The sequence below is a fragment of the Lepisosteus platostomus genome, unplaced genomic scaffold (assembly GCF_059453375.1).
Source record: "Lepisosteus platostomus isolate fLepPlt1 unplaced genomic scaffold, fLepPlt1.hap1 Scaffold_99_H1, whole genome shotgun sequence".
Classification (NCBI taxonomy): domain Eukaryota; kingdom Metazoa; phylum Chordata; class Actinopteri; order Semionotiformes; family Lepisosteidae; genus Lepisosteus; species Lepisosteus platostomus.
In genome coordinates, this window is record NW_028291711.1 from 183,323 (window position 1) to 191,107 (window position 7,785).

Here is a 7,785-nt window from a genome sequence, read left to right on the forward strand (position 1 = left end):
GGTGTATAGCCCGCACCGCCGCAAAGGCCTCAGACCTAAGCTGGCGCCTTTGTGGGAGGGGGCCGCTGAGGTCCTCGGGGTGGTAGGCAAGGTCTGCTACCGGGGGAGAGTGATGGTTCTGCACCGAGACCGCCTGGCCCCCTACTGGGACCGGGAGGAGGAGCCCCGCGGGGAGGCTCCAGAGGAGCAGCCAGGGCCGGAGCCGGCCGACAATGGGGTGACCGCGGGCCGCCGGCCACCACCGCTTCGTAACAGCCGCTCACGCAGAGATCCACAGCTTTTAGCAGAGTATGAGTATAGCCTGAGTGGGGTGTTCGATGTCGGCGGGACGCCAGACGCTTCAGGTGGGGACAGTGTAACCCCCCTGGCCCGGTGGTGAGGAGGAAGTGCACCTAGGCACTCATGGTACTGTGTAGCCTTATAAGTGTATAGCCTGTTGTTAAGTAATTACCACCCTAACGATGTGAACGTGTTCCATCAGTCTCCTCATGTGTCTGTATGTCCTGTGTTTGGTTTTGTGTGGTTTCGATAAAAGAATAAAGCTGTCGTTTGGTTTACTATCACGTCGCCACTTGACCTTTTCCTGAGGAAACCTGAAAACAGTACAATATTATAGCATGAACCCCTGACGATTTTCTTGATACGTTATATGTGCTCTTGTTTGTATTGTATGTAGTTTTGTTGTTCAAATAAAACGTAAAAGACACAACTTTCCGGATGCGTCTGCTGTAAAAATAAAATGACATCAAGGGTGCTGTACGCAGAGGTCTGAAACCTGCTCCACAGAAGATCTTTATCCAGATGTGTTAAAGAAGTCGAGATCTCGCCATGAGAGGGGAAGCATCTCAGAAAAAGCAGGTGCAGTCGGTTCCACGGTCATAACGCCACTAAGTCGGGCGACAAGAGCAAAACCCACCCGGCTTCCTCCGGGCAAGTAATGAGACAAAGAGACAGTACACAGTGGGTAGCGTGGCCGAGTGGTCTAAGGCGCTGGATTAAGGCTCCAGTCTCTTTGGGGGCGTGGGTTCGAATCCCACCGCTGCCAGGTGCTTCTGGCGAGACCCCCTTTCAGCTGGCTTCAGACAAAAGGGAGGGAACTGCTTTTTGGCAGTCTCTCGAGAAACTAAGCAAAGTGTTTAAAGATACTTTCTCAGCTTGACATCAAGGCACAAAACAAAAACCTTCTTGCGTTCTCTCAACCCAAAAGCACTTTGCCACTTTTTGCGTTATGCAGGGAACGACGTCTGCCCAGATCACTTTTGTGTCAATGCAAATCGTAGTGTGCCCTCCGTTTTAATGTTGGCTGTGCTGGCGTGCTGCTTCTGTCTGTGAAACTTGAATGTTCTGCTTCTTCACACCGAATCGTCGCGGGGGTTGAGCTTGTTAAATCTTTGCGCATAGCGCTCCTTTGGAAGTACTTTGTCCAAGTTCAAAAGCGATCGTGGGATTTACTTCATGCGTTCAAAAAGCATGCCTCGCACGACAGATTTAAATGGGGAATGGAGCCTGCTTCTTGCTGATTTTCCTTTGGTTGCAGTTACAAAGTTGAAAAGTCATCTGTAGAGTGTTTTTTTCCATTCCCATGGCAGTCTTTTAAAGCTGGTAGTAATGGCGGCAAAGGTAATTTTTTATCCTCTTTAAAAGAATAAGGACGGGCTGGGGTGAGCTCCATTTACCACTCTTTCAGCTAACCGCCGAACTCGCGAACTGATTACACTGCAGAGCCACAGGCGCCTCGCTTTTCTCCATTCTATGGGTCAGGGTGAAAAAAAACTTTGCTGGTATTAGCTGGCCTGCTGGGAGCACCTCTTCTTCACTGATTTGTGTTTCATCTTTCGCAAGCTGTATAGATTTATTTCAAAACAAGTTGTTCCAGAAAGGAAACGAACACTTGCATTCACCTGAATTAAAAGGCATGGGATTTGCCCATAAGGATAAATTATGTACAGTAAGACAGGAAGAATGGCACCGCTGGGAATCGGACCCAGGATATCCTGTTTACTAGACAGGCGCTTTAGCCAACTCAGTCACGGCACCGGCAAAGTGTTGTCCTTTGACAGCCACTTGGACACGTCTCAACTGCTCTGAGACATCTGCGTTCGGTGTGCACCGAGCCTGCTCGCCTTGCAAGTTGCCTCATTTACATGCCATAGCTCCACCACTAAGAGAAAGGATGAGAAATGGCTTTTATCTGGCATTTTATCTGGATGCGTCTGCTGTAAAAATAAAATGACATCAAGGGTGCTGTATGCAGAGGTCTGAAACCTGCTCCACAGAAGATCTTTATCCAGAGGTGTTAAAGAAGTCGAGACCTCGCCATGAGAGGGGAAGCATCTCAGAAAAAGCAGGTGCAGTCGGTTCCACTGTCATAACGCCACTAATTCGGGCGACAAGAGCAAAACCCACCCGGCTTCCTCCGGGCAAGTAATGAGACAAAGAGACAGCACACAGCGGGTAGCGTGGCCGAGCGGTCTAAGGTGCTGGATTAAGGCTCCAGTCTCTTTGGGGGTGTGGGCTTGAATCCCACTGATGCTAAGAGTTTTTGTGTTACAACCACCAAATGGAGCAATGTGTTAAAAGCTACTTTATCAGCTTAACATCAAAGCAGGGAGAAAAAAGTGTTTCTTCTTCTCAACACAAATTATCGTTTCCACCTTCAGCAGGGAAGTTTGTCTACCAAGATCACTTTTGAGTCAGTGCAAATCACAGTGCGCCCTCAATTTTAATGTCGGTTGTGCTCCTTTTTTCTGTGAAACGTTAATGTTCTGCATTTTCAAGTCGAGTCATCCTCAGGGGTAGAGCTGATTATGTCTTTCCGCATAGCGCTCCATCAGAAATAACTTGTCTAAGTTCAAAAGAGATTGTGGGTTTCACTTCAAGCAATCACAAAGCATACCTCACATGTCAGATCTAAATGGGGAATTTGTTGGTTACGAAGCTGAACGTTTTTCCATGTTCTGCTAAAGTATCAACTGGCTTGCCTTTATAAGCAGTCTTGGAAAGATAAGCTGTGCTTCATCTCAGGAAAAATCATCAGTACTGTCATTTTATTCTGTGTGTATGGCCGTTATTTAAAGTATATAAAAATCACGAGTTCATAGACTTATCCAAATATCAACGGCACCTTGTAAACCTGTCATAAGAATTCCTTCAATCCAATAGTTTCACTCCAGGGAAAAGGCAGGGAAACATAGGGAGTTCTTATTTAAAGACAACATCCGTATTGGATTGCATGTAAGCAGGCACCACTCAAAATTCCTAATATGATTTTGAATTCAGTTTTGCAGTGCTTTAGTGCTTTACTACTTTCAGAGAGTCCTTTATTGACCTTGCTGAAGCAGAGAAGCGACATAATCACAATTGTGACCAGTTTTTCTGCATTTCTGGTTAATAATGATTATTATTTTGAATTTTGATTAGTATTTTTCGTAGCATTCCTCCTCAGCTTTTAAGATATTAGGTGAGCAAGAACCACTGAGAATGAGCCTGAATTAATCAAGAACACATATGGTACTATTAGATAGAATCTCTATTAGATAGAATCTCTATTCTATCTAATTGCATCTCTGACATAAAAATTTGGATGACTCAAAACTTCCTTCATCTTAACTGTGACAAGACTGAAGTCATGCTTATTGGTACCCCCCCATCAACTTCGTAAAGCCAGTCCTGTAACCCTGTCTGTAGATGGCTCTGTACTAGAGCTTCAATCAAAATTGAAAAACCTTGGGGTTATATTCGATTCTGGCTTAACATTCGACCCACATGTACAGCATACTGTCAAAACATCTTTTTTTCACCTTAGAAATATCGCAAGACTACGCCCTATGCTATCATTAACTGTGGCTGAATAGCTGATCAACATATTTGTATTCTCCCGAATTGACTACTGCAATGCTCTGCTCCCTGGTGTATCTAAATCTACTCTGAACAAGCTGCAGTATGTCCAAAATTCAGCAGCCAGAATCCTGACCAGGTCTAGTACAAGTGTTCACATTACTCCTATCCTGGAGTCCTTGCACTGGCTTCCGGTCAAATTCCGCGTAGACTTTAAAATCCTCATGCTCACCTACAAGGCTTTACATGGCTTGGCACCTCAATACCTGTCTGAACTTTTATCGCCCTACTCCCCACCTCGCAACCTCCGCTCTTCAAATTCTGCCCTCCTTACTGTCCCCCAAGCCCGTCTACATTGTATGGGCGACAGGGCCTTCTCCTGCTATGCCCCCAAGCTCTGGAACTCTTTGCCCAAGGATATTAGAGAGTCACCTTCTCTAAACTCCTTCAAATCCAGACTCAAAACCTTCTTCTTCAGAAAAGCCTTTACTTAACTGGTTCCATTCTTCACCCCTCTGCTCTTCTTAATACCATCTTCCACGGTCTCCTCTATTTTTATTGTTGTATTGTTGTAATTATAATTGTGTCCTCTTGTGAAATTTTCTTATTTATTGTTGTAGTCTTCTTATTTATTGTTATTGTCATCCTGTAAAGCGCTTTGAGAAGCCACCTTTAAAGGCGCTATATAAAATAAAGTTTATTATTATTATTATATTACTGCTGTCCTGTGTACAACTGCTTCGTCCTAATTGAGCTTTTCAGTGTTGAAGAAGACGTTTCCAATTTCGATTGCTTGTTTCAGAGGATGTGCTACAAGATCACAGATTCTTATCACCTGCACTTAGCCATATCACTTAGCCATATCACCCTGCATCTCACAACTGGCAACCCACTGAAGCTAAGCAGGTGTGAGCCTGGTCAGTACCTGGATGGGAGACCTCCTGGGAAAAACTAAGGTTGCTGCTGGAAGAGGTGTTAGTGGGGCCAGCAGGGGGTGCTCACCCTGCGGTCCATGTGGGTCCTAATGCCCCAGTATAGTGACGGGGACACTATACTGTAAACAGGTGCCGTCCTTCGGATGAGACGTAAAACCGAGGTCCTGACTCTCTGTGGTCATTAAAAATCCCAGGGCGTTTCTCGAAAAGAGTAGGGGTGTAACCCCGGTGTCCTGGCCAAATTTCCAATTGGCCCTTACTAATCATGGCCTCCTAATAATCCCCCTCTATGAATTGGCTACATTACTCTGCTCTCCTCCCCACTGATAGCTGATGTGTGGTGAGCGTTCTGGCGCACAATGGCTGCCGTCGCATCATCCAGGTTGATGCTGCACATTGGTGGTGGTGGAGGGGGGTCACCATTACCTGTAAAGCGCTTTGAGTGGAGTGTCCAGAAAAGCGCTATATAAGTGTAAGCAATTATTATAATTATTATTATTGAAAAGATTTGGAGATGCATTGGCTGGGATTCAAACCTGGCTCAATTGCATGAAGGCACCTATACTCAGCAACGAGAGGAAAGGAGATGGGGCCAGAGGTAGTGTGGCTGAATGGTCTAATATGCTGGATTTTAGGCTCCACTCTCTCAGGGGTGTGGGTTTAAATCCCACTACTGCCCAATGTTTTAAGACCTTACTTCCTGTGATTTGTAATATGGTCAGTAAAAGCACTTTATGTAAGTATTTCTTATGTCAGCGCTACAAGTCACTTACTGCTCCACAGGTCCGGGGTTCAATCCCTGGCATCTTCAGGTGTTTTATATTACTGTACTCACATCGCAATCTTCTGTTGAGTGAGAACTCTTTGATCGTGTTCATAGAGAGCCTTCTGAATCTCTTCCGGGATTTCCTGAGAGATCATTCAGCGAGCGAGTCCTCCCTCTGGACTCGGCACTGAGCTGAAAGCTGCATGAATTCCTCACTGTGTGTCCTGTACTGTTACAGATGGTCCAGCGTAAATGTGCAGCACAGTGACATGAACACCTTGAACTTTTTCTGTATGTGAAGGAAAATGCAAAAGAATATGAAAAGTATTGATTGTATAAAATATCCATGGTATAACTCGAGAAAAAACTGAAGCCCAAAACAACGACTTTTGATGATTACAAGAAATTCAAGAAACATAACCGTCCGCAGATGGATTTGGACCCTGAACTCTTAAGTTAAAAGAACAAAAGCGAAGTAAACTCTCTTCATTGTCTTATAGTTTGTGAAATAAAACAATTTCTTACTTTCTTAATAATTTCTTACGATTTATATAATTTTAACAGAATCGCAATTACAAACATTTGGGGTTAAACTGTTATTCACATACTCTAACGAAGAGAAACGTTATTGTCTTCCAGTGTGTGAGCCCATTTCTCAAAAAATAAAAAATAAGTTATATAAATTGAATTTTTCTATTTTTTAGGCTTGCATAGTCTTATTCATATTTCAGTTAAACCTTTTCTTCTGTAGTAATTTCATTTAATATTAAAATTAGTCCTGATTTACAATTTTTGGACATGGTTCATCTGAAAGAATTTTGTAATAAGTTTCAGTTTAGGAAAATCGTGCCCAGAAGCTACCAAAACTGGTAATGTTCACATAATGTGTAATGCAAAAGCAGCAGTTGGGGTGGGAAACAAAAGGCATTTCTTGGTATGAATCCTAAAACTTCATAGATGGCGTTCTAGGACTTCTCGCTTCAGATGAAGCTGTCAATACATCATAGATTTCTACTCAATCAATATCAGCAGTGTTATCACTACCGAATGCTAAATATAGATCCTGGCAATACTTCATGAGTTGTTCGTTAGAAAATTGTTTATATTTTTTTAACATATTTTCAATACCAGACAAAAAGTCGAAAGTTTCAATTTCATGCAACTGATGAAATCTCTCTTCGATGGAAGTTATAAGTACAGTACATCCAAAATACTGCGGAATCAATCAAATTTACATGTTTCTTGTGGATCCAGAAGATCATTTTGAGACTCAAAACATGCCTGTCTTTTCTTTTTTCGAGGACGAAGGAGTAGCAGCAGGAGTAGCAGTTATGGCAAGAACGTGTTTAGAGTTCAGGACTTCTCATTTCTAATGCAGAGCCATCGACTCGGAAAGCACCGCCCGCGATAAAAGAAATTGCAGAATTGGTCTGTTCATGCTGCCTACACGCTTTGAATTGCTGGCATTTTCTGCAAGCGTTCCTTTTTGAGGGTTCATGAAATTCCTCACATTTGAGCCAACACTAAAATATTTCATTCGGGGTCGCCTAATTCATAGTGCAAACCGAATCTACAGGGGAATGCTGTGGCACATGAAGCCGTTTGTTATTCTGTTGTGAGGTGTGAGGGGCGGAATGCAAATCGAGTTGGTGAATAGAAAATGAAACAGGAGTCACTTCTTGAGCTACGAATTCCAAAAAGTATGAAAACCTGTGCATTTTAACAGTGCAGAATACTCACAAATTGCACTGAGTTGCTTGCTTTCTTCTGCTGCTTTTATATTTCAGTCATTCACTGTCAGCTAGCACTGGAACAATTCAAGAGAGGTAAAAAAAGGAAGCTGTCAGGAGTGGGATTTGAACCCACGCCTCCATTTGGAGACCAGAACACCCAAGCCAGCTGGAAAGACACATATCTTTGAGTCTGGCGCCTTAGACCACTCGGCCACCCTGACAAGCGAAAGCAAGTGGTGTGCTGAATGCACCAGTAGTTGACTAAACTGAGGTTCTTCCCTGAAATTATTTGCTTGCGAAGACCCAAGTTGCCTTGAATGGATCTTGGAAATCAAATATACGGATGGATTGTTATTCGGTTGTGAGTTTTGAGGGGCGTATTATAAATTGAGTTGGTGAAAAGTCGCTTTTTGTTAGTCTGTCGGGAGGCTGCACAAGGTGTTTAGAGGGAGAACTTCTAAAAGGCAGGCTCTCTATGTTTAACATCAAGAAAGATTTTTTTTTTTCTCAATGG

The 7,785-nt window shown here is 43.5% G+C and overlaps 2 non-coding genes across 2 annotated transcripts; one reads left to right on the forward strand and one right to left on the reverse strand.

The window, feature by feature from the left end:
- The first annotated feature begins 963 nt into the window (after positions 1-963).
- trnal-aag (transfer RNA leucine (anticodon AAG)) lies at positions 964-1,045 on the forward strand. Its single transcript has one exon. It is a non-coding gene; the product is annotated as a tRNA-Leu (tRNA).
- Positions 1,046-7,379: 6,334 nt separating this feature from the next.
- Positions 7,380-7,492, reverse strand: trnal-caa (transfer RNA leucine (anticodon CAA)). Its single transcript has 2 exons — positions 7,455-7,492; positions 7,380-7,425 (listed from the first exon to the last, which is right to left on the reverse strand). It is a non-coding gene; the product is annotated as a tRNA-Leu (tRNA).
- Positions 7,493-7,785: the final 293 nt, after the last annotated feature.